Source organism: Peromyscus maniculatus, chromosome 2 (genome assembly GCF_049852395.1).
Source record: "Peromyscus maniculatus bairdii isolate BWxNUB_F1_BW_parent chromosome 2, HU_Pman_BW_mat_3.1, whole genome shotgun sequence".
NCBI classification, from domain to species: Eukaryota; Metazoa; Chordata; class Mammalia; order Rodentia; family Cricetidae; genus Peromyscus; species Peromyscus maniculatus.
The window spans coordinates 16,599,632-16,627,005 of NC_134853.1; the positions used below are offsets into that span (position 1 = coordinate 16,599,632).

At 44.5% G+C, this 27,374-nt stretch overlaps 1 protein-coding gene across 4 annotated transcripts in view; it reads right to left on the reverse strand.

The window, feature by feature from the left end:
* The window catches only part of Pag1 (phosphoprotein membrane anchor with glycosphingolipid microdomains 1), a 147,210-nt gene extending 132,131 nt beyond the window's left edge, over positions 1-15,079 (reverse strand). For all 4 annotated transcript variants that reach the window (XM_076563799.1, XM_076563800.1, XM_015996574.3 and 1 more), the window contains exon 1: positions 14,665-15,079. The gene's annotated coding sequence lies outside the window, so the exon portion shown is untranslated. The remainder of the gene's footprint in view (positions 1-14,664) is intronic.
* Between the last annotated feature and the right edge of the window lie 12,295 nt (positions 15,080-27,374).

Consider the following 27,374-nt stretch of genomic DNA (forward strand, 5'->3'; position numbering starts at 1 on the left):
ATGTTGTGATAGGCATGAGGGTTGCCAAGCTACCTGGTGGGACAGCTGGGATTCTGGGATTGTCATTCCCAGTTGTTGGGATTGTTACCTACGGATTTCTCTTCACGAATTAGTAACTATTCATTTAGCGTGTGTGTGTGTGTGTGTGTGTGTGTGTGTGTGTGTGTGTGTGTGTGTGTGCCCATGATCATTTGGATACATGTGTATGTGTGTGCCCTGCAGTCCACATGAGGTACCCTCCTCTATTGCTTCCACTTTAGCTTTGAGGAAGAATCTCTCACTGGACCTGGAGCTCGGCAGTTCGGCTAGGCTCACTGGCAGGTAGCCCTAATTTGGCTTCTTACATGGGCACTTGAACTCAGAACCCAGGTCCCTTTGCTTATACGGCAAGCCCTTTATCAGCAGAGCCCTCTCCCCGGCCATATCCATGGATATCCGTTTTTAGCTAATAAAACCGCTCAGTCTTCCCAGGCCCCAGTGCTGAAGTAGGTAAGCATGGCTACAAGCCAGGCTTATCACAAGGAGGTGAAACCACAAACCACAGGCTGGCTGACCATAGCCAGCCACACCTGGCCTTCGCTCACTAAGCTAATAGCTGACTTGGCGCAGCCTCAAGTCTGACGGGACGCTAACATTGGGGCTAAGGCGTATAAAATGTGCAGAAGGCAGAGTGGCTGAGAGCAGGGGAGTTGACAAACGAACTGGGACACCCTGGTGTTCTCACAGAACTTCAGAAGGCTGAGATGCAAAACATGGCTGAAATGGAGACATTTCTGAAAACCGGATTTATTGTTTTCTACCACATGAATTTGCTCCAAAACCTTATTTGAACGAGCTTTTTCTCTGTGCAGCTAAATATAAATATTCATTCATCCACTTCTTTGCTACAGAAATGACTGTGTTTTCTAGATATTAACAGTACATGAATTGTATTACCTTTCTTCTTTCTTTTTCTTTCTGTCTTTCTTTTTTTTTTCCCTGAAGTGTGAGCTTCTAAAGGCTGGCTTTTGTTTGTTTCACTGTTTGTCACAGTATGTAGCCCTGGCTGGCCTGAAAATTGCTAGGTTGGCCTCAAACTCACAGAGATCCACCTGTCTCTGCCTTCTGAATTCTGGGGTTAAAAGCGTGTGCCACCAAGCCCAGCTCTTGTTTGTGTTTTTAAGACTGAGTCTTTATGGGGCCCAAACTGGTCTCAAACTCACAATCTTCTCCTCGCCCCCACTTCCTGGGTGCTGAGCATACAGGCCTGCACTGTCACGCCCAGTGTGAAAACTGAATTTTAAAAGACATTTGGCACAGGGATAGTTGTTCTTTGCACAGCTTCCAGACAGGCAAGCTTTCCAGAGCTGATTCTTTTGTAGTTCCCCCAATCAAGTGGGCCATTTACCTGACCTCAGCTTAGTAGTTTCTACATGATTGTATTAGACAGGTTCAAAGGGTAACGAGTGTAGGAGAGGGGGTACTCTCAGTGGCCCTGGGAACGAAGCAGGGAGAAGCTGAACAGCAGGTACATGGTCCACTTTCAAATATGACACATGCACTGAACATGGGTTTATCTTCTTGGCTGCATCCCTCCACGTTAATGAGCATCTCCACATCTGGTTACAGTATGTAAAGGGTACAGGAAATATAACCAATGAAAAAAGATGACGAATTGCATTTTTTTTTTTTTTTTTTTTTTTTGGTTTTTCAAGACAGGGTTTCTCTGTGTAGCTTTGCGCCTTTCCCAGAACTCACTTGGTAGCCCAGGCTGGCCTCAAACTCACAGAGATCCACCTGCCTCTGCCTCCCGAGTGCTGGGATTAAAGGTGTGTGCTACCACCACCCGGCGGTGACGAATTGCATTTTTAGTGGTAAAAGTTAACATTCTAAATGAGATGTTCAGAGTTTTGTTTTGGTTTTCATTGTTGTTGTTTTTTAAGGTGAAGCACAGAGATAAAAACCAACAGGTTCATGGCTGCCGGAGCCAGCAGAGGGAGTGACAGGAACTGAAGAGCCGCACTGTGGCGACAGTTCCCCAGTTCTGTAAGTCTCCTAATCATCAGAACACGGCTCGGTTACAACAGACTCTTACAGCAGAGATTCTACCTGCAGAAAGACGCCAAACACCGGTATCTCCAACTCACAAGGTAACACTTTATGTCAACACCACCCTTCTTTCTTATCGCTTCAGATTAACAGCCCTGACATGCAGATGGAAGACAGTACGTGCTACCTATTCCTCAATACCTAGGGAAAAGGAGGACTGTTACCTGTAAGTGACTGGTATTCACTGTAGATACAGAACATGACTTCCAGATATTACATTATAATTAACCATGAGGTCTACAATCCTAAACTGTACTTATTTCCTCAAAGTACAGCATGAACCACAGAAAATTTAAAGTTTACTTAATTTAAATTTAAAATTTCTTTAACGGTCATTCTTACAAGGAGGGTGCAGACTTCCAAGGTGCAAACTATGCCTGAGTGTTCTGGCACCCCAACAGGCGGGCAGTATGTAATCACACTGAATACAATAATCTCTTCACCAGAACCATCTACCCCACTCCATCAGCAAGAAAAATGGAAAGCAAAGTTAGACAGGCAGCTTCCATCTTTCAGACAGCTTTCCAGCTTCAGCACTATAGACATTTTGGACCATAAAATTCTTCACCACAGGGTAGGGAAGATGGCTCAGTGAGTAAAAAAAAAAAAAAAAAGGAACTCACAATGGAGGGAGAGAACCAACTCCTGAAAGTTGTCCTCTGACCTCCACAAGCATGTTGAGGATGTGATTACACACACACACACCACACTGTTGTAGAAGTGTTGCTTTTATGTTGCATTTGTTTAACTCTGTGAAGCTGTATTACTGTGCCTGTCTGAAATACCTGATGGTCTAATAAAGAACTGAACAGCCAATAGTGAGGCAGGAGAAGAGTAGGCGGGGCTGGCAGGAAGAGAGCATAAATGGAAGGAAAATAAATAAGTAATAAATGGGAAGAGAGAAAAAAGAGCAAGAGAACAAGGGTAGGAGGATGCTAAGGGCCATCCACTCCGCCACCCAGCAAGAGTGAAAGTAAGATATACAGAGCAAGAGAAAGAAAAGGCCCAGGGGCAAACGGTAGATAGGATAATTGAAGTTAAGAAAAGCTGGCAAAATACAAGCCAAGCTAAGGCTGGGCATTTGTAATTAAGAATAAGCCTCCATGTGTGATTTATTTGGGAGCTGGGTGGTAGGTCCTCCAAAAGAGCAAAAAACAACCAACAACACCACACACACACACACACACACACACACACACACACACACACACACACACACATATCACTTAATAAGAAAAAAAAATTTAAAGAAATCATTAAAAAATTCCTCACCATAGAGGGCTGTCTTGTGTATTGCACAATACAGAAAGCATACAACTGGTGATTCTCTGAACACAGACATTGGAGTATTATGAAAAGAAAAGGTGAGAAATTCAATTCTCTTTATTCTCCATGTAACTGTGGAGATGTAAAAGGATTATTCCAGTCCAAGGCTGCCAGTTTTCAGGATATGTGGAGCTGTGAAAATACATACAAAAGGTTCTAAATGCCAAATGCCCCATGGCTGTGAACAGTTTGAAAGAAGCATGCTCATGCCAGCACTGGACTGTTTATTATGAATTGCATCTAAGAGAACAATTTTGAAAATGCTATTGAATATTTATTAAAAGGAAAGATCTATAATAATTCAGGTTTTGACATGCTACTATTAGCTAATAACTCACTGCTGGAAAGGTTATGAACTGTGGAGGGAGAAACCATTAAATTTAAGAGTAAAGTAATTTAAGAGTAAGGTTAATACATTGTGCATCACTGTTTCTTTTTTCAATGACTGCAATGTTTAGCAGCTCTGTTCCTATTATCTCAGAGCACAGCCCCAAATGCTGGTATTCATATTGAACTGTTTTAACAAGACTCTATAAGCATTTTAGTTCCAATTATACTTTGTAAATACTTTGTAAAGTCTTTTACTTTGTTGGTGTGTGTGTGTGTGTGTGTGTGTGTGTGTGTGTGTGTGTGTGTGTGTGTGTTGTGTTGTGTTGTTTTGTTTTGTGACAAGGTCTCACTATATGGCACTGGATGTCCTGGAACTCACTATGTAGAGCAGGATGGCCTTGAACTTGCATGGATCCTCCATCATCTGTCTCCAGAGTGCTAGGATTACAGGTGTGTGCCAACACACCCAGCCGACATTGAACATGATACAAAGCTAATGTTTAAACTCAAGATGTACATTTTGGCCAACATGACCAATATAGTAAAGTCAAAGAATATTAACACTATACAAATATGTACAGTTATTTATAAGAATTCATGACACTACTCTGCTTAAATACACCTGTATTCATCACTTAGCAAAACAAAGAAGTATGCTTTTAACACTGATGCCAAGGACTCAGTCACTATAGGGACACCATTCTGTTTTTCAACTAATTCTGTATTTCTTGTTACTTCCTTAGACATAAAAGAAAAAGCTATTGTAGGCAGTTTATGTGTTAATTCCTAACACTCAAATAGGCTTAAAATATTTGCATTCCCTCCTGTGAGCCTCTTGGTAAGCACATATAGATTTAAGACTCTGAAATTGGAAGCATGGATTTCTTAAATCCGCTAAGAGACAGACCATTCACATTATGCCAAAACACTGTACTCAAACTCAACTGTGCACATAATTATAGTATTCAAATTAGATCACTAATTTAGACATGTTCTATCATGTCAAGTATAACGAATATAAAAATGTATGACTGAAAAATGAAATCCAACAAGAATAAGAAAAAAAGGGGGGAAATGTAGCTACTCTTTTTTTAGGAAATGAAAATTCATAGCCCATGCTATAATACACTGATAGAAATATTAGTAAGAAATCCAGCTTAACTGTTCATGTTGGTAAGTGAGTAAAAAATACAGTAGCATCAGGGCACCTGGACAGAAATCTAACTCTATGCTCTGGATTACAATATTTGCATTTGGATGAAATTGGAACACATGAGGCATGAAATGGACAAATTAATCTTCATTTGAATATCCTAACGTATTACTATAAAATGCAATAAAATCATATTTAAAATACCACAATACTTTCTATTGTTATTTAAATTTTCATGTGCCTGTACTGTAATTTCTCAGTGCAATAGATTAAGGCTAAGACATTACTTTGTAGAAAAGTAATCACCAGAACTAAGATGGTTGCCTAACACTTTATCAACATTTTAGAATTTACGAATGTCTCATTATTTTTCTTTTTAAATTGGCACCACCAACATAACAGCAATCTGATGACTGTCAGAGGAACATCAGTCCTTTGCGATTCAACTTTTCCTACTGAAGCTAAAATGTAAAATTGGCACTATGAAGCTTGAAATTGAGATTTGGGGATAGCATTGGCAACAGCCTTTTCTACTTGCCAGGAATTGCTTTCATCTGGAAATTGCCACTTAGCCGACTCCTCCGGTACATTTTGTGTGTGTGAAATAAGAAATGCAACATCATAAATTTTCCCAATGGTTATGAGAATCCATGGCCATTTCATGACTCAAACATTACTGTACACGTGTAGCTATCTATAACTTAATAACAAAATTAAGGAAATTAAAATGTTAGACTATTCGGAGCCAAAACACAAGTTGTGAAACTGGCATCTTTAGATTGATACTGCATCGTCTTGTAGCACTTAGGGGAAAGAGACAAAGCCAGTGTAAGACTTCAGCCTTACACAGGTAACACAATAACTGCTTCAGCGGGCAAAGTAAGTTATGTTGGTTCCTATGACCAGAGCACTCAAGGAAACCAACGACTTAAACGTAACTTGGCTGGGTTTTGTCCGATACACTTGTACACACAGAATGAACGTTTCTCACACACAGTAGGCACTGTAATTATTAAGAAATAAACTTACAGTATAGCACAAAGAGCAAACTTAACTACAGTAATCTCAGTTTAAATTAGTAGTAGGTCTCTGTGCTTTATAGACATATGCTTTTTAAAAGTCAGCACCAATAATAGATAAATTTAAAAAATGCCTGTTTTCTAAAAGTGAACCCATCCTCTCCCCAGGTTAATTAGACAAATTTGCATAAGTAACCTTTGGTCCATCAAACAGAGCGTTTAGCCAACAACAGTCCCTATCGTTGATGCTTTAAGCAGATTAACTTGAAAACAGATCGTAAGTATTCCATCCCTGCTCCAAGTTGTCCTTCAGTAACAAACGGCAGAGAAATGGGGCAGAATCATTAGAACTTGGAATTTGAAGTCAGAACACCTCACTTTGGGTCTAACAAGCTTTACCATTTAGCAGCTGGGGCTCCCCCTCAGTCCTTAGGACTCTCTCAAGTTTTCAGTTTCTATAGTGTAGTGTAGTGGTTTGAATGTAAAACGCTCCTTCTGTAGGCTCACACATTTGAATACCCGGTGCCCAGCTGGGGGCGCTATTTAGAAGGTGTGGAACCTTGCTGGAGGCGGAGCCTTGCTGGAGGCGGAAGCGTGTCACTGGGGGAGGGCCTTGTGGTTTTATAGCTTAGCTCCATTTCCTGCCCTCCTTGGGTTTCTTGACTGCAGATGGATGCAACATGAGCAGCCACCTCCTGCCACCATGGCGTCGCTACCAAAACAGACTGCACCACTTCTTAAACTGCAAGGAAAAAAATCTTCTTACATTGTTGTTTGGCCACAACATTAAGAAAAGTTACTGCATCCAGGCAGTGGTGGCGCAGGCCTTTAGTCCCAGCACTCAGGAGGCAGAGGCAGGCGGATCTCTGTGAGTTCTAGGCCAGCCTGGTCTACATAGCGAGTTCCAGGACAACCAGAGCTACACAGAGAAACCTGATCTCAAAAAGAAAAAAAGAAAAAAAAAAGTGACTGTGACAGGGAGAGGGTAAAAACCAAAGGACAAAGCATTTGAGGACTGGTATGTATGATAGCAATGAAAACACGGTAACTATTTTCATGGTTAATAAATACTCCACGTTGTCTACAACATAATGAAGTCCATTTTCATAAAACAAGTGAAAATCATGCACTTTTGTATACAGAATACTTCAGGTGATCCAATGGGCCTGACACACTTCTAAACTATGAAAGGACTGGGACAGAGGTGTCAGCTTTCTAGGGACACCATCCCGTGATCAACGCCGGGTTGTTTATCCCTCCCTTTCCAGTGCACTCCTTCACGGATACACAAGGAGATGTGCTTGCCGGAAGAACCAAGCACGCTCTCTGCACTGAGGAAGCTTTTCTCCCACTCTCCCACTCTGCTCTGTGTTCCTCTGTCCACCAAGAGGGGAATTAGTGGAGAAACATGCCAAAAACGAAAGAACGTGAGAAGCGCACTCCATAAGCAGAAGGCGATCCAGGATCCTGCCAGTGAGTTTACACCATTCCTGGACATCCCCACCTACCAGCCGGTCTTCACATGGACCGAGAGGAACCGAAAGCCACCAGAGAAGAGTCCCCATCTCCAGTGCAGACCCCAGGAAAGGAAGGGCACACTGCCCTCTGTGGCATTTCCCTGTTTCTCTTCTGTGTCCCCAGACTCCCATTCAACCAAGTGCCTCATCCGGCTCTGCCTCTGGCTTCTGTCCCTCTTTGGTCAGAAATTTTTCTCACTCACACTTCCCATCCCATCTCCTTCTGTGCACCATCTTGGCCCCTTCTTTATTTTTTATCCCATGCATTCTCTCAGGCAGAGAGCAACTTCAACAACCATTTCAAATACTCAAATTATCTATAACATAATGAGGCCTATTTTTATAAAAGCAAAACAACTGAAAGTCATATTATATGCAGGATACCTCACATAACTATAGATATCTAGTTCTCATACAATGGACTAGATATATTAATAAAATGCAAATGGATTATAAACCTTCATTTGCGGCTGGGCGGTTGCCTTGAATTTCAAACCTGCAGTCTGCGTAGTCTGTCTAGGCTCCGATGTCCTTCTGCTGCCTCACACTGCATGAATCCACAGCTGAGCATCTTCCCCCCGTGGAATGCTCCAGCCTCTGCATTTACCGCCATCACCAATGGCGGTGAATCACCTTCTTTCTATCTCTTCAGTGACCGGAGCTAAGCCATCTGGGGATCCTCTTTAAAGTCACTGTCCCCTCCTTGCTCCTCTGCCTCCCCCAGTGTCTATGTCCTTACCAGTCTGAATTCAGACGTTAGATCTGGCTTCCTTTTTCTGTCCCCTAGCTCATCTGTTTTGTTGATGCAATACACCAGGTTGAGTATTCTAAAAGAACAGCCTAGGTCAGGCCTGGTAGTACTGGTTGGTCATCCCAGCTACTTGTGAGGTTGGGGCAGGAGGATTACGGGCTGTATTGTGAATTCAGGCCAGTTGGAGCAACTTAGTGAGCCCTGTCTCAAAATAAACAAAGAGCGCTGGGGATATGCTTGGTGACAGAGTGATTGCCTAGTGTGTAGGAAGTCCTGAATTCAACCCCCAGGGTGTCCAAAAACCAAGAACTTGACATGCTCAAATTCACCTGCAGGACCAAGTATGGCCAAGTTCCTTTACTAATTGGCTGCAGCCGCTACTCTCGAGTTCCATACCCACATCTGTCACGTCAATTGTTCTCAACACACGGACTGAGCTGCTTGCTGTTCTATAATCCACTACCGGCTCAGTGACATCATCACACTCACTCCAACCCCAAACCCTACTCCTTCAGACTCAGACCAAGTACTTCTTCCTGAATGAAAGCCATATGCTTACTCTCTTTTTAAACTCCTCTATTTTTCATTTATTTTTATTAAGCTAGTTCTTTGACAATTTTATGGAGCAGGATATCCCTGTGCCTGACATCTCATCTCCTGAAATATATATCTGATAAATGTCCAAATGAGTATGCATCACTCTTATAAAGTTGATGCAAATGCAGCCAAGCTGCTGGTGACTGGTTAAGCATGAATTAGAGGCTCACAGCTCTTTTCAGATGTGACATATAAAATAGTAAGGCCACTCTGGGTCCAGTTCCCAAGTGCTGAATGCAGAGGTGTGGGGACCTGTGCATTGCCATGTTAGCAACTGTCCCTCTTTTAAACAGTAGAAGTCATTCAGAGCCAGGAGTGGTGCCACACGCTTTTAATCCCAACACTTGGGCAGCAGAGCCAGGAGGATCTGAGTTCAAGACCAGCCTGGTCTACAGAGTGAGTTCCGGGACAGCCAGGGCTACACAGGGAACCCCTGTCTCCAAAAACCAAACAACAAACAAAAAGAAGTCACTGTGTTTTGGTCTCTGTGCTTTGTGGCTTTATTGCCTCTGACTTACAATGTGGGTTGCTTCAGGATCACTTTCCCACATTCAGTACTACTGGGGTGATGAAGGAAGGGTCCACGGTGGAGGTAAAGGGCTGGAGTGGGCGAAGCAGCCTTACCAATAATGGATGGAGTCATAAGTGGATGAGATCAGATGCGTGAGGTGTCATCCCTGAGGGAACACATTCACAGAGAAGCTTATCTACAGCCCTGGGGCTGGCTAGGCAAGAGACAGGTGACTACTGTGCTGTGCACGCTATGTTGGGTTGGGCCGACATGCTATGTTGGGTTGGGCCGCCTGGAGCCCTGTGAAACTGGAGAGGGTGGAGTAAAGCTGCCAGCACCTTTCAAGTCCACTCAGCAGAGTTCACAGGGGCTCACGCACTCTTTATCCGAGTAAAGGCCACACATAGTTCAAATTTCCTGTCCCTGGCAAGTCTCTATTTAGAAAAGGGTTGTAAAGTAAGTTTTTAATCACTCGCTGGTTTGAAAATCATTCAGTCTTATAGTCTAGCAGAGGGATAGAGACGCCATCAAACACTATGCCTGGTCCAGAGATACTAACTTTTAAATTCAGACTGAAAAGACGCTGGTTCCAATGTGAAATCAAGGAGGGGAAATGGGGCTGAGGACGCAGTGCCCTGGCAGAGGGTTTGCCTAGCATGTGCTGGGTTTGACTTCTAGGCAGTCAATCAGTCAGTCTGTCCATGTGTCCCATTCTCCCACTACCACCATCCCCACCTCTGCAGAGGCATTTCTCAGGGAAGGGTTTTAGACTCTACCAGGATGGAGTTTCTGCTGTCCATCTGGACTGGAGTCAGGAAGGCTACAGCACAGACATGGGAGACGGGGTGCTGTGCTCTTATTCTGACAGGACACACTTGAACCCTACTTGTTAGACATGTGGGTACGTTCCCTTTAAAAACCATATTTGGGATGCTGTTGTGGTACCTCAGGCATTTTTAGATTTAAATAAACTTTTTAAAAAAAATCACTTGAGAAAAGTCTTCAGCCTTTCCACTTCTCCTTTCTCTAAGGACAATGATGTAAACATCTGACTCCAAACACAGATGAAGCAAGTTTGCCTTGTCACCGGAAGCTTCCCTGCTTCTTATGAAGTAACACATGGCTTTCACTCTTTCTTTTTTGCAAAGTGAAATGTGGTTTTTGAGATCTAGCATAAACTAAGCTCAAGCTCTACCTCGACAAACGTACAGAGACAGACTTCTTATTCAGCCAATCCCAGCTGTGGGCAAGAAGGTTCTACAAAGCATAAGAACATTTCTACTATATAATTCATCACAACGGCTCAAAACCCAGAGGCAGAAGGATATTCTGCAAGGAATACCAAAAAGTTCTGAGCTCCACTTTTTCTTACAAAACTCACCCATGTAATCTTGGACCCATGACCTTTCCAGGCCCATTTCTGCTTCTGGGAATGGCTAAAATACAGGAACTACCCAGAGGGTTAGTGGAAGGGTTGAGGGAAAGACTGTACGTAATGTTGCCATCACAGCCAACACTGAGTAAGTGCTCCCAGCTGGCTCTTCACTCCAACTCAACAGAAAGGATGACCAGCGGGGACTAGAAAGCAGTCAGATAAATCGTGCTCAGGGCTGTCTTCTTTCAAGCCCATCCCTTGGCCTTGAACTATGCAAAGACCTGGCCTTGAGGTGCAATCTCTGCCACACAGCAGATGAAGAGCTTGCCTGTAAACCAGAAATGTGCCTCACTCCCAAGACACCAGGATACGGGGCATGAGGTAAGATCAGGATCAACTCCCAGCTCCTCAATACAAAGTGAAAAGCCAAAGGAGCAATGGAGTTGCAGCAGAGTCTCAAGTCACTTAGATCCATATTAAAATTGTTTCGCGCATTTTGCACACGGGCCTTCTCTCACCAGGTCCAAGCTTGTTTAACTTCAGAAACTGATTGGGAGAATGAAGGGTGGTGTGGCTGCGTGCTGTACACGGGCCTTCTGACAGCAAAAGAAAACTGGGTGTCAGGGGGAAATTTGTAGATTTAAAAGTGGCAACAGAAAATCCACTAAAATCACACAGACAGGAAATAAAACAACCATATGCAAATTATTTTCAAAAGACTTAGTTAGTTCAAGTTATAGACATGTTCCTGGGAGATACTTGACCAGAAAACCCAGAACAGGGAACGGTTGAGACAGCTAGTGACTGAGGAAAGGGTGTGTGGATCCTCTGAACAGGAGGGTTGAAACAGCAGCAGAAGGTAGCAGAGAGACGCCTCAGTTGGCGGCAGGAGTCCTTTCTGGAACACTGCAGCTGTGGTACTGTGTCTCCAGGCTCTCAGACGCTGCCTACTGGAACTCACTCTTGGGAAGCTTGACTTGAGACCAAGGAGGGATGGGGAGGAGGGGGAAACCTGTGACTGGTAAACATCTGGCCTGAAGTACCTTTCAGTGGTAGCTATATTAGCTGGGAGGTTTCATTAAACATTAAACCAGCTGGGGTAGTCTGCTGCCTGGGAGCTTTCTCTAGCCATTAGATTTTAGTATCTGGAAGATAAAGATCAAAGGCCAGAGCACGATGATGGTAGGTGAACTTAAGAAAGCCACAGAAGTACCATGGCCACCCAATCACTGTAGACCTAGAACTCGGGGAGGAAGCTCAACAGGCCACGGCCATTTCAAACCAAGATGGCACAGAGAGAGTCCTCACAACTTCTTCCCACGGATTTGAACCTAAGCCAGAAGGAAGTGTGCCCATAGCTATGATGGAGAAATGATTCCCATTTCAGAACACTGAGTCCAGCCGAAGTACAAGGCCCACTCTCTGCCAGAGTGGAGTTCTCCCGTGGACACTAGCCTAGGCTCAGAGACAATGCGGACTGATTATTGCTGCTTGTGGTAACTTACTTGACTCTGTGTGGACCACGGCAACTACACAGGCAGGCAGGAGGCGAATAGATTGCATCAGCCTCCAATATCAGAAGCATCAAGTTACAGCAAGTTTTCTTTTTAACTCTATGAATATATAGACAGGGAAGAAAGAAATAACAGAATCTAAATCTAGTTCCAACAGAAGACAAAAAACGCCATTACCTCTCTCACACTAGCACTAAGGGGGCCTGCAACCACTGAGGATGATGACAGCAGCTTCCCCTCGTGGGGAACTGGGCTGTGAGTACTCTTAGCAGTTTGCGTACTCCAAACTTTAAACATAAACTTCCTATGGACAAAGAGGATAATAACCCATCTACTGTGCTTATAAGTGGAGGCAGCAGGGTCAAAGGACACTGTTTCCGACAGGCATGCTTAAGATGCTCACTCTAATTTATTTGATCTCAGCCTCAGTTTCTTCCTCCCTAACACCGAGACAAAGCCAAGTCCCTCGAAGGCCTTCAGGGAGGTGCCGCTGGAGACAGTAAGTCCGCTATTAGCAATGTGGCTAGTATGTTCACATCCTCTCTCCTATTACACTTGTGAACTGTTCTACAGACCTCCAGCAACAGCTGTTTAATGTCTACAGCTTATCCCAAGACAAATTTCCTCTCACAGCAATGTGCATTTTTTCCCAAAGTCAGCCTAACGTACTCGACACGGGCTCAATTCCTTCATATGCAGGATTCCACTTAATCCTCACACAACCCAACGAGGGAGGTACAACTGTCACACCCACCAATTTTACAGATGGGGATACTGAGGCGCAGAACTGTGGTAACTTGCCCAGATTCAACGCCAGCAACAGAGCGAGCAGCCTGGCTTCTTGACACAACAGGCCGGCCTGTTAGATGCCCACACTTGGCCAAAATTTCTTCTAGAGGTCAGCCCCCAGTGCTCTTACAAACTCAGCATTGACTGGCTTTTTAACTTAGAAAACAGCACCCCCTTTTTTCCCCCTCTTAGAATTCTTAAAATAAAAACTATGTTTAAATCAGGTGCCTGTAACTAGTTAGTCATTTTGTTTTATTCACTGAAACACCTTAATATATACACACCTCCTTCTAAAGGTCATCTAAATTAAAAACTCACATCCCTGAGTTTTTATTTCAAATCCAAATCCATGTATGTGTTTTCTCTGTACGCATTTCTTTCTGTCTGTGGATACAACATATCACAGGGCAGCTGCAACGTGAGCTATTTGGTTCATGTAAAGCCTTCTATGATCAGTGCTCTAAATATCTTTCTTTATAATATTCACTGCCTATCAGCCACACAGCAGGGCTGTATGGTATTTCAAAGAATTCCTTTTACAAATTTAATCAACTCAAGTATTAACATCAATGGCATTAATCCATTGCTCTGCTTTAAAAGAATCTCTAGGGGGCAGCTGAGAAAGAAAGGTTAAAGATTTCTACCCTTCAAAGTAGGCCACTGCAGCTACCTATAAATCATGCTCTTTGTTTATTAAGATAATTAAGCCCATCAGTGCACTTAACTTTCAGACTCAACAATTGTCTGGCATGAACAATCTCTACTTTTCCTAAGACAAAAGGGGATGTGTTCTAAAGGGGGTCCTGTGCATGCTCTCTGTACAATGTATGGCATTTTAAAGAATGATTTATGTATCTAATTCCTTGAACTGCCTTGAAAAATACACCGAGTTCTTCCCCCCGTGCTCCCCATTAGGAGAAGACACTCCAATTTAAAGACTGCCCTGTTTGTGACTGCAAACCGCTATATCATGTCAACATTTTCATTAAATACGGTTCAAGCTGGACTTGAAACAAATGGAGTTGGCGGCACAGCTGCAGCCCCTGCAGATGCAAAGTTACCCAGCCAGGAGGCTTACATAAGAGATGCAGGACAACTCAGCCATCATCTGAATCCTCTTTCTTTGATACTTGCCCACATTCTTAAAGCGTATGAATTAAAGCGCACAGATCGTTTTTCTCATTTTCTCTGCCTTAGAGCACAAAACACTCAGTTGACATAGAAGTTGTTTTTCCCTAAAGGACTAGGCTCCAATTATGGGAGGTTGCCAACTTCTGCCTAGGGGAAGAGTGAAGTGGGATGCACAGAAAGCCTGCAGGCCTGAGTAGCAATGTCTCATCTCTGTGCCAGTCCTCAGGGGGATGTCAGCAGAGCCTCCTAGGATGGAGGTGGCGGATGCCCCTGACCCCACGCCGCGTAGAATCAAGGAGCTCAAAATGTGCAATTAGCGGCGGGCCAAATGCCCTCGGAGCACCTGTCTCTCCTAGCACATTTCCAACTGGCGCATTCAGCAGAGGCAGGAGCCAGTCCTGGACTCCAGCCGTCAGTCCTCGAGTGCCATGCCCCCTCCTTTGCAGTACTCCCTCCTCCAGCTGCAGCCCGGCTAACAGGAGGTGCCACCTCGGCCTGGCACGACAGGAATAAAACAAACCTTCCCACGCTGCCTGCAACTTCAGAAACTACAGTCAACTTACTGGCTTGCAGGAGGCAGGGGTCTTCTGGGGCTTCGGCGCGCTAAGAAGCGCTGCAACTCCGCCACGCGCAGCCCGGCTGGCCCTCGGTGGTCGGTGGCAGCGGGCGCAGGATCCGCCTGGTCCTTGTCGCCTCGGCTCTACCGCGCCCGGGGCGGCGCACTCTCCCGGGCGCACGGGGCGGCCGCGGCGATCCGGACTGCGCCCGGGATCGGAGCAAGCGCCGCAGTGGCCGCCAGCCCTTGAGAGCTGCGCTCCGAGCTCCAGGCGCGTGTCTCCCGCTCCGAGGGAATGCGACGCCACGGAGTCCCCGCACGAGAGGCGCCGGCGCGCTGCAGAGCCGCCTGTCCGCCCCGGAGGAGCAGTCACAGCGCCCGCGCGCCGGGCAGGAACCGCAGTCCGCACTGGCCGCCGCGCCGCGGAGAATGACAGCGCCGAGGAGCGGCGCGCGGGACCCAGTGCGCATGTTCGCGACTGCTGCGGCACGTCACGGGGGCGGGGCTAACGGGCGGGGTAGGGCGGGGCGAGCAGGGTGGGGCGGGGTCCCGGACGCGAAGCTAATGTAGCCGCCTGCTGCAAGGCCAGGTGCTGGAGACTCGCAACTGGGGCTGATAACCTCAAGCTCTGTGGCTGAGTTTGCCTCCTGAGCCCATTGTCCATTAAAAGGCAGTGTATCGAAACTGTCTTAAGGTCCCGGGACAGCCCACAAAGGCCAAGTTTAACTCGGGTGATTGCTTAACCCCCAAGGGCTTCCATTTAGGGACATCTTTCACCTTGACCGCATGTACAGTGAGAACTTGAGAAGCTTGTAAGAGACCTTTGCCCAGGCCGCACCCCCAAAATAAGCACAGGAGACTCGAGGGGTTGGGCCCAGGTATGCAGGTTGTAAATAACCTTGCTCAAAGCTCCTCAAGCATCTAGTGCTACAGAATCGACTGATTGTTTGCTAATACAGAACTGCCCCATGCAGACTCAGTGGGTCTGACCGGAGGATGGGAGAATCCCCCATTCCAATAGGGTCCAAGAAGACACCAGTGCTGCAAGCCTCCCCCGCCCCGCATCCTTGCCAAGTAGAGGGCAGAGATCCAGGAGCTTCTTAAGTGTTGGCCTGCCCCAGAATCCGCGGGGAGAGCTTTTAACTCAAGAGAACAAATTCCCAAGGCATATCCACGGTGGGTCTGGTTCAGCCACTAGGCACAGCGGGTGGAGGAGGGGCCCCTGGAATCTTGCCTGTTAACAATCTGTAGATAAATTGGGCAGGGAGTTTTTTGTTGGCTTCGAATTTTAGGTCATTACACTCGCAACCGCAACCTGGAATTGAGGATAGATATTGTAGTAACACATAACCAGACCAAATGTGCAACTCAGGACTCCTAAACCAACCAGTTCTTTATCTAAGTAGCCCAATTTTTATGCACGTATTTAAGAGTTCTTTAACAGGAAAAATGGCACAAGTGATATTGAACATACACACATCCATTTTATTGGATACATATGTTTCGCTTTTAAAGAGAGTGTGAAGTTGGCTGGATAAAAAGGCCTCATTATGAGGGAAAGGGTGGGATTGGGAAGCAGTGATTGAGAAGGGAATGTTAATCTGTTGCAGAAGAGAGTGTGTAGGAGATTTTTGACTCAACCTTCAGCTTGGAAAGGTACTTTGGGGCTAAGAAGGCAGGATCTGGCTCCGCTTCCAGTCTCAGTGGAAGGCAGCTCACTGGTTCAAGAGCTTATAAAGCCGTGGGTTTCACTACCAAGCTGTATTAGTTACTTTTCTTACTGCTTTAACAAAATGCTTATCGACAGCAACTCAAGGAAGGAAGCCTTTCTTTTGAGTCATGGTTTGAGGGTCCAGTCTACGAAGGTGCAGAAGGCAGGGGTGTGAAGCAGCCGGTCACATCGCATCTGCAGTCAGGATGAATTCTGAGGTGCTAAGCCTTGTTATTCCAATATCCCAGTCCATGGTATGGCACTGCCCACAGGGCTTCTTCCCCCTCAGTTAAAGCTCCCTGGAAACACCTTTACGGGCACACCCAGAGGTTTGTCTCCTGAGAGACTCAAAATCCTGGAAAGCTGACAAGATTAACTATCGCAATTACCTCATTGAATCCCACAATGATCTAAATTAGATTTGCAAAATTATTGTATCTATTTTACACACTTCAAAAATACATTCTGGAGGGCTTAGTTGGTGAAGTGCTTGCTGCACATACATGAGGACCTGCCTAGAACTCACTTGAAAGCCAGATGTAGAAAGCACACATCTGTAATTTTAGATCTGGGCATGTGGGGATGGATGATCCCTGGGGCTTGGTGGCCAGGTAGTCTAATCGAATCAGTGGCCTCCAGGTTCAGTGAAAGATCCTGACTCAAAAATGAGGCGGAGAGCAATTGAGGAAGACACCCAGTATCAACCTCTGGACTCTACATGTGTGCTCATGCACACACATGAACATGTATATGCACACGTATCACACACAACTAACAAAGTAGAGCTAAAGTATAAGCAACAAGAGGAAAAAGTCCACTCCAAACATTAGCTGACTGTTCCAGTGGAAGCATGCTTCACATGTCAGATGGGAAATGATTTGAATCTTAGAAAGAAAGTGCTTTCTGCATTTACTCTTCACATGTTTTAAAAGACTTTGCCAAAACAGAGTGTTTTAGTTAGAAAGGCTTTCCTTTTCTAAGGAGGAAGTATGTCTTTTGTCTCCATCCAGTTTTGCAGCTTCATATATTGGGGTTGCAAAATGTGGTTTCCAGAGCATTATAGTCCTGTGGTTACATAGCACAAGTTTTGCCAGGGATTTAGAAGGGCAACACTCATGCTTTCCAGGCACAAGTGTAATCACCATCCTCCTTTTACCCAGGAAGAGCAATTGAGAAGGAAGCACTAATCTTGGCAGGGGCCAGTCTCTAGTCTCAGTCTCTTTCTCCTGATCTTTTTACCAAATGACCCACTGGAGATAAGTTTTCACTTCCAAATTGTTCATATCAGGACCTACAACCATCCAATGAGTCCAATGTGTTTCAAAGACAAGTCTCGTAGTTCAGTCTGAAAAGTTTTGGAAGCAAGTGTTGTTGTGGAATAATCTTTTTGTTCACTGTGAATATGTGTTGCCCTCCCTGGTTTAATAAAGAGCTAAATGGCCGATAGCTAGGCAGGAAGAGGCTAGGCCCGACTTGTGGACAGGAAGAGAGCACGGAGATGAAGGGCAAAGTTGCCAGGAGATGCAGGGAGAAGCCAGGCAGACACTGAACGGGTCAGACACACAAAATGAGATAAAGGTAATAAATCCATGAAGCAGAAAGTAAATTAACAGAAATGGGTTCACAGCTCCAGAGAGGCTAGCTAACAGGGAAAGACCCTAGGAGGGACACATGGATGACCCATCGAAGAAGTGGATGAGATCTACATGAGCAGACTGAGTTTGGGGGTGTGGCAGAGCACGAGGAGTGGGGAATGAGAACATAGGGAAATGGGAGGGTTGAGCTGGAACAGGGACACAGTGGGAGGGTAGGGAGAGAGATACCATGATAGATGAGGACATCATGGGAAAAGGAAGAGGCAGGGTGCTGGGGAGGCTCCCAGGAACCCACAAGGATGACCCCACCTTGGACTGCTGGCAGTGGTCCAGAGGGTGCCTGGACTGGTCTACTCTGGTGACCAGTCTAGTGAATACCCTAACCGCCATCATAGAGCCTTTGTCCAGTGACAGATGGAGGCAGATGCAGAGATCCATGGCCAGGTACCAGGCTGAGCTCTGGGAATCTAATCGATGAGAGAGAGGAGGGATTCTGCAGGTAGGGAATGTTGAGATCATGACAGGAAGAAGTGCGGAGATGACTGGCCACACTAGTGGAAGCCCATGAACTGTGGTCTGGTGGCCATGGAGCCCCCATGGGACTGGACTAGGCTCTCTGGATACGGAAGATGGTTGTTTGGCTCGAACTGTTTGGGCAACACCCAGGCAGGGGGATCGGGATCCGTATCTGGTGCATGGGCAGGCTTTTGGGGATCTAGAGCCTGTGGTGTGGCGCCTTGCGCAGCCTTGGTACAGTGGGAAAGGGCTTGGACCTGCCTAGGCTCAGTGTGCCAGACTCTGCTGACTCCCCATGGGAGACCTTGATTTGGGGGATGTGGGGACATGGGGTGGCTTGGGAGGGAGGGCTGGGAGATGGGAGGAGGGAAGAGGTGGGATCTGTGGGTGGTATGTAGAGTGAGTAGAAAATTTCTTAATAAAGAAAAAAATAGAAATGGGTTCAGTTTAGTTATAAGAGCTAGTTAGAAATAAGCCTAAGCTATCTGCTGATCTTTTATAATTAATAAGAAGTCTCCATGTGGTTATTTGGGAGCCGGTTGGTGGGACGGAGAAGTCCACCTATAAAGTATATGATACTTATATATTCTATTCAGAGGTCTGCTTGTCACCACTGTAACTGCACTCTTTTGAGTATAAAATAAAAAAAAAATGAGTTCATAAAAAGGAGACTTCCTTTAAAATGAGGGATCCCCTACACCATATATTGTAAAATTATGGTTTTTTTCTTATGTTTAATTTATTTTTATCCATTAGTATGTGGGTGTGCTGCGTGACTTTATGTGCACTGTGTGTGGAGATGCCTAAGACGCCCCAAAGAAGGCATTACATCCCCTGGAACTGGAGTTACAGGCAGTTGTCAGATGCGAATTGAACCTGGGTCCTCTGTAAAGCAGTGTATACTCTTAACCATGGAGCCATCTCTCTGGCCCCTCGTCCACTTTTTCCAACAAGACTATTTTGATTAAAACAGAAGTTAGTAGAATAAATCATGTTGGGACTTGTAGGTGAAGAACCCCGTGTTTGTTACTTTTCTTGTCGCTGTGACAAAGAACAGACAAAAACAACTCAAAGAAGGAAGAGTTACCTGGGGTCATTGTTTGAGGGGAGCACCATCCCTCATGGTGGGGAAAGCATGGGACAGCTGGTCACGCCGCAGTCACTGACAGAAAACGGGAGAGATGAGCGCTGGCACTGGTCCTCCTCTTCTCTTCCTTCTTTTTCCATTTTATTTACTCGAGAACTCTAGCCCGTGGCATGGTACCACCCACACCCAGGGTAGTTCTTTCTTGCTTTGTTAAAGCTCTGCAGACACCTGCTACAGACACAGACAGAGATGTTCCTCTTAGGCGACTCTAAATCCTGTGAGTTGGCAAAGAAGTTAAACATCGCAACCCCACAGTTATGCCAGCTTTCCAAGGCCCCAGCAACCCATCTGAAGTATTTGCCTGAATAATATTTATTGACTTCAATCAATCCATGGTTCAATTTTAAATAAAAAAGTAATTAGTATGTCCTACTGTCATTGTGTTTTGAGCCACTGCTATTGACATTTAAAACATGAAATGTAATACTGTCTTAGTATTGATTGAATCTTAATATTTACCACGTCTGCATTTCAAATTTCTTTCTTATTATCTGCTATTGTTGTGTGGTAAGAATAACAGATACCCACACTCTCTCACTCTGAGATTTGTATTCATTATGGCCAGCAGAGCCTGCACTTTAAGAATGTCTTTATCCAATGACCCTAAAAGTACCACTCATGAAGTTTTCAACTCCAGACACTAGCAACTGCACGAATCTATTCTTTGCTCCTTCAAGAAGCTGTACCCAGAATAGATTTCCTTCTTTCTTTTAAATTAAACCATTTCTGCTAAGAATCACAGGATGATCACCAAGCTAAGGAATCCTGGCTGAAAGACTCTTCACCTTTCTTAATTACATTTCTTGATCCTTTTCACTCAAAGGGATTCTTGGACATGAAAATCTCCAATTCTGCCTACTCCACAGAGACAATCCAGAAGAGAGAACTGGGGGAACTCAGGGTGACTGGTGAGGCTGAGACCAAGTTGGAAGCCAAGAACTTAGATGCCACTTGGTGAAAAGCTCACTAGAAAACTCTACACTTGACTTTTGGACATAGCTGATTGTCCAGTTTGCAGGATTTGAATACATGCAGTGGCAAACAGTGTTGCTGGAAACTATAGCTGAATCCCTGGTTGGACTCAAGTGAGTAGTCCATCTTGTGTCCTGAGAAACTTTTGTGACCTTTTGAAAAGCTCATTGTTCTTGCCGTAGCATTGGAAACCTATGGCATTCCAGTATGGCAAGTGTTCAGATCTAAAGTGGTTTATTTTGAATGTGGGCAGATGAGAGCAGGAGGCTATGTTGAAAAAAATGTTCAGGAGAGATGGGGAAAGGCCTGCTAAAGGAATTTATGGTCATATGCTGTACTGTAGAGTTGTTTTTTTTATTTGTTTGTTTCTTGTTTTTTTGTTTGTTTGTTTGTTTGTTTTTAAGGGCAAGGCTTAAGGATTTGACAATTTCTGTTGGAAGAAAACAAGGGAAAGTTTTTACAAAGGTGAAAACAGAGTGTTTTCAGAATTGTCTTTATGTTATAGGTACTCCCATTTCTCTGACTTACCTTGACCTCAGAGATTCCTTGTTTCTCTTGCGTCAAACATCCAAGATCTTTAGCTGTAAAGCTAACGCACAGAGTAGGCCTAGGCTTGCACTCTGTTATGCATCTATCACTTCAGTATAATATACTAAACCAAGGATCAGAAGGGAGGTGTTTGTAGCTAAAGTTTTTCTCTCCAGGTCCCGCCAAGTCCCAGCAGTCCTGTAGCCCACTTATAAAATAAACATACAGACGCTTATTTTATTTAAACTGCTCGGCCATTTGCTCAGGCCTACCATTGTCTAGCTCTTACTCTTATACTCAGCCCATTCTGTTAATCTATATGTCGCCACGTGTTCTGTGGCTTTACCTGCTGCCTTTACATGCTGTTTCCTGGACAGCAGGCTGGCGTCTCCTCCTCTCTGCCTTCCTGTTCTCTCTATTCTCCTCTCTGCTAATCCTGCCTATACTTCCTGCCTGGCTACTGGCCAATCAGTGTTTTATTTATCAATCAATCATCCACAGCAGGTGTTGGCTGGCCTCAAACTCTCCATCTTCTCAAGGGTGACCTTGAACTTTGAATCAGCCTGCCTCCACCTCCCAAGTGCTGAAAGTACAGCTTTGTTCATCCATGTCTGATTTATGCAGTAAATGAGAACTTCAGGACCAAGGGAAGCACTCAGGCAGTCTCCATCACCTAAAACTATGACCAGTTTTTAGCGAATAATTAATTTCTGTCATTTCTTACCCTGCTATGCATCTTCCTCAAGCCCCACTTTTTTTAAAAATCTTTCCCAGCAAATAGTTTCTCCTACCCTCTGTCCTGTACCATCTCTGCAATGCAGGTCGGCTCCCATAACATGGGACCAAAGATGGCAGGGAGAAAAAGTAGAATGCAGCTAGGATCATGTTTTAGAAAGAGAAGGATGTATATTGTGAGTATAGTTCTCTTCTGCTTGAGTGAGGTCCTGATCTAGTGCCATACACTTGGCAGTGGCCATCCTCCATCTGGGTAGAGGGATATAGCTTAGTGGTGCTGGCTGAACATGCAGAAGGCCTCTGGGTGTGAGTGTCCTGGCACCGAACAATGACAAAGCCCACTCTACTATTCTGAGTAGATACCAAAACTGGCATTTGAAGTGTTACTTGGTAGTTGGTGGTCAGACCTTCAGTGGAGTCTTACCCACGTCCCTCTAGGGGAAAATAAGAGTACAAGTCTAGCCTTATAGAAGAACAAGGGGCCTTGGATATTTCACAGCAATTCACAGAGAGAGAATTCCCATGGGCAAAAAGCTGTAAAATAAACCATCACTCCAAGATGTCTTGTAAAACCAGCAGTTGCTTTTAGAAATATTTAATCCTGAATTCCACGGAAAAGCACATGGTATTTCCTGTCTCTGGAAACAGAGGAAAATGAAGCTCTGTTTAAAGCAAGCAGAGCCAGATGTTGGCCTGGGTAATAATCTGCAGAGCCCAGCACGCATGTGGTGTAGGCAGAAAGATGCTGGCCAGCTGTCGACAGCTCCGGGAACCCAATTTCTCTTGGAGAGAAAAGAAACAGAGCATGGGGGCCGTTTTGTTTGTACATACAAGGGGACGGCTGAGTCCAATAGATGTTATTTTCGTTTGTAGAGCCAGCACAACAGCAATTTAAAATGTTTTTTCTCTTCTTTTGACACATTCCCAGTCTCTTATTCAAGAAATATTCAGTATCTAACAAAATTCAGTAACACATTCCCAGTCACTTATTCAAGAAATATTCAGTATCCAACAAAATTCAGTAACTTAAGAAAATACTGTACTATTCCATTTTGAAGCCAGTTTTAACCAATCTCGTAATAGTTTGCTGTGTCCGTATTAATAATCAGCTTTCTTTCCCTCTGAAAATACACAATTGACCTTCTCAATTAAAGTAACTTTGGGGCTTATGGATGCTGCAGTTTGAATGTGAGATGCCCCTATAGGTCCTCTGTTGACTTCTTGGTCCCCAGCTGTGGTGCTGTTTGGGGAGATGGGACAATTCAGGAGCAGGGCTTGGCTGAGGAAGCAGGGCATTGTAGAGTGGGTATGGAATGTCTTTGAAGGTTATACATGGTGTCTTAGAGTTTCTGTTGCTGTGAAGAGACACTGTGACCATGGCAACTCTTATCAAGGAAAACAATTAATTGGGCTAGCTTACCATTTCAGAGGTGCAGTCCATTATCGTCATGGTGGGAAGCATGGCGGCATGCAGGCAGACGTGATGCTGGAGAGGTCACTGAGGGTGGATCTACGTCTCGATCTGCAGTCAGCAGGGAGAGACGGTGAGACACTGGCCAGGCTTGAGCATCTTAGACCTCAAAGCCCATCCCCTGTGCCACACTTCTTCCAACAACACCACACCTACTCCAGTGAGGCCACACCTCCTAATAGTGCCGCTCCCTATGGGCCTATGGGGCCATTTTTATTTGAACTACCACACCAGGTCTCTGGTTCCTTCTCTCTCCTCTTCCTGTCCACCATAAAGCAAGTGGCCACTGCCACAGGCTCCCACCACCATGATGTTCTTTCTTACCATGAGTGCCAGAGTCAAGGAAACCAAGGACCATGCACCAAAACTTCTGAAACCATGAAACAAAACAGACCTCCCTTCCTTTTGGGTTGGTCAATCAGGTATCATATCAAAGTGGTAAAAGTATCACTACTGCCACACTGATAGCAGGAGTGATGGATGGCTACTTCATCATATCCTAGACTCAGATCTTCTTTAGGTAAACTGGTTTTCTCATCCTTGCTTCCATATCCATTGTCCTTTCTTGCTCTGAGGTTTTACTGGCATTTTAATCCAAGCTCTCCTCTCTAATTTATGTTCTTCAAAAGCTAACCATACCCTAATGCCTAATCCATACTTCCCCGTGTACATGAAGTTGACCTTGGTCATCCTAGCTAGCAGAGCCTCTCCTCTTATTTATGTCTGTGCCATCGACTGTTTATCTAATTATGTAGTACTTCCCTACACTGCTCTGTATTGTGTCAGTGCGTGTGTGAAAGCAGCACAGTAAACAGAAAGTGTGTGAAAGCAGGTGTTATATCTCACGCTTCTTTGTCTCTACTCCTTAACTATCTAGTTACTTCATCCATTACAATCTTTATGATGGTGCTGATTGTGATCATGTTTGGTGTAAATCAAATTATAGGACCGTGGGAAGGGAAACAGAAAGAATGTTAAAGCCAATTCATCATCAAATCCTATTTGGTGTGCAAAGCTAGGCAGATCACCCAGTGCTTACTGCATTTGAGTTATAGGGTGAGGCATTGGCTTCCAGGAGAAAAAAAACCGGAATCTAATTACTAGAAGCAGGATAGAAGGTATGGGCCAGATTGACATTAAGATTTATTTTATATTGAACTCCAAGCAAAGAATAATCAGTATTTACCCCACTGAGTGACAATGGACAAGATTAAATGCAGAGCTTGGGGAAGGGTTAGGTCTCTGACTGCAGGAAACGTGATCTATGGGAACAGAAAAGAGCACAGGAGGAAGTCAAGCAGACTCTGTTCTTCTCACTGCAGTACCTTTCTGAGCAAGCTTCCTGAGCTGAATGTAGAGTACTGTGTCTGTCTTTCCCTATGCTACCGTCTTTCCATCCTGTTCATAGTTTGTTCCCTGTTCAGGTAGGTGACCCTAGGCTGTATTGTGATAGGATGTACCACTGACAGGACCAATTCTGTGACCGATGCCATAGCTTGACCCAAGGGGTAATTGTGCAGCAGGGGTAATTGGTTGGGCTAATGAGACTAGCCTCCACTCAAGTGCAGGCTGAAGAATAAGGAATGAGGTGGGCAGTAGATGGAGGGAAAGGCAACAGACAGGCAATGTCAAAACAGAAAATAGACGAGGATCCCAGTCAATGCAGTAATTTTCTGGACTGTTGGATTCTTAAAATAAAATTCTCTTTCCATTGCCCAATCCTTGCAAGAAAAAAAAACCCCACAATACTAATATGCTGCACAATTAATGTTTATAAAATGAATGACTGGAAAGGAATTGTGAATATTATGAAGCATGCAGAAGACAGGATTTATATGCATGTGATGTAATAAAGCATATTTCTAGACTTTGTCTCTGGTTTCTTGCAGAGGGCTCTGGTTCAAAACCTTAAGGATTTCCTGAGGCACAGGAATAGCTTGTGCTATTCATAATTAATCCTTTGTGGGTACTAATGAGACATGAAGTGTGATTAGGAGGCTGGAACTTTCAGCCTCACCTCCAACCTCTGGGGAGGAAGACTGCCTCTGGAGATTAAGTTCAGTCACATTTTCAGCGACTTACGATGCAGGCACATAGTGACAGTACAATGAAATCTCAGGACAGTGTGTCTTGGAAGAGCTTCTTGGTTTGTGAACAAATGCATGTACCCAAGAGTGACAGGACTGAGGCACTTGCTTTCAGCATTGTTCTTGACCTTGAGTGCCCAATAGAGTAACATGAAGTAGGCTCGTGGAAACCTCCAAATTGTAGCCAAGTCCGACAAAACTTTGGGTAGCCTAGGGCCCCGGCTGGCATCTGGTGTCTGATGTGAAAGCTGTCTGACTTGAGGGATCTGATGCACCCTGCAAGTAACTCACTTGTGCACTGAAAACATGCAACACCCAGTGTGAGAGAGTTGGCAGCAGAAGCCAATATTTCATTCTTCAAGTACTGAAGGATAGCACACCTGTGAGGTCTGTTTACAGTTTGGATGACAGCAGCAATGTTTCTGCTAGCTCCAGATAAAGGAGAAAGCAGTTGTGCTGGGCAGCTAGTGCCCCTAACAACCTGTCTGCATGCTGACTGATGCTCAAGGGAGCAAGCGAAAGATTTTAATCTACACATCCCATTTATCCAGCTGGAGTCTTAGATTCTGGGAAGCAAGCTTGTTCATTCTACACTTGTGTGTATCAAACCGTGTTGAGTGAATTGTCTTAAAAATCCTGAGTCCCGAGGCTGGAGATGACTCAGTGGTTAAGAGTGCATACTGCTCCTGCAGAGGACTGGAGTTGGGTTCCCAGAACTGACATACTACCTCACAAACTGCCTGCAGCTCCAGTTCCAGATGGGACACCCTCTTCTGACCTTCACAAGCTCGCGCATGCAGATGGTATACATGAGCTCACCTGGGCATATAAATAAGTAAATAAATAAATAAATAAGCCTTTTTAAAAATTCCGAAGTGCTACTGAAACACTGCATAGTTGATGTGATGATATACAGATAAATACTTTTTTTTATTAGATATCTTGCATCCCATGCTTACTAAACATGTCTTGTCACTCTGGATACCACTGTAGTGTCATTTCCTTCCCATATTTCACAAATAGGAAACTCTAAGTCCACACGTAAGTGCCTTATCTATGATCTAGAAGCAAGTCATGACTAGATCTGCAGTTGAAAACCAATTTCTTTATGCCTTTCCAAGCCTATTGTGTAACTTATCAAGTGGTCCTCAAGTACTGGTCAGTCAATTTAGTTCAGTCTATACCGGGGGATGATGATAGGGAAATCGTCCAGAAGTTCAGAATCAGGTTCTATTAGTCACAGCACACAAGGAGGCACTTTGCCGTTTAGGTTAGAGCTTGTTCTTTCGCTTTCTCTTTACTCTGGGAGCCCTAGTCCAGTGTCTTTTTGTCAAATTAATTCTCAGTTATACAGGTAAGAAAGATTAGGGATGTCCATCTAAGTTATGCTGAGGAAAAGAAATAGAGTTCAAGTATTGGCAGAAACAAGAATTATTAAAACAATAAAACTCCGGAATATGAAAATGACTGTCTCATTTATCTTCCAAGTTAAAATGCAGTTTGTCTTACTAAGTTGCACCTGGCCTCACCCTTTAAGCTTGTATGTTATAAACAGAGTAGAAACTGTAAGTTTTGCAGGTTGAAGAATTTTTAGTCATTATGGGGGATACAGGCCAGAGATTGATTTCAGCTGGGAGAGCAGTGCAAAATCTCATTTTATCTTATCTGATTTATCCTGCTCTTCAGAAGTAATGACTTTTCTAACATGTAAAGCTTAATTTGGTGGCTAACGAAATCTTTCAAAACACAGTAACTGGGGTTCGGTAATAGTCGTTACAGCAGCGTTCCACTGACAGCGTGCAATCGTGCTCATTTAGAGCTTTAAATTCCCCTTACACATGTGGTAGAAAACTCCCAGGTTTGTTAAACCCACTGTGGGGGACATAACCATCTCAATAAAAAGCATGTGTCGGTAGACTGGTTCTCAACATATTTCCCTCCGAGCTTTATGTAAA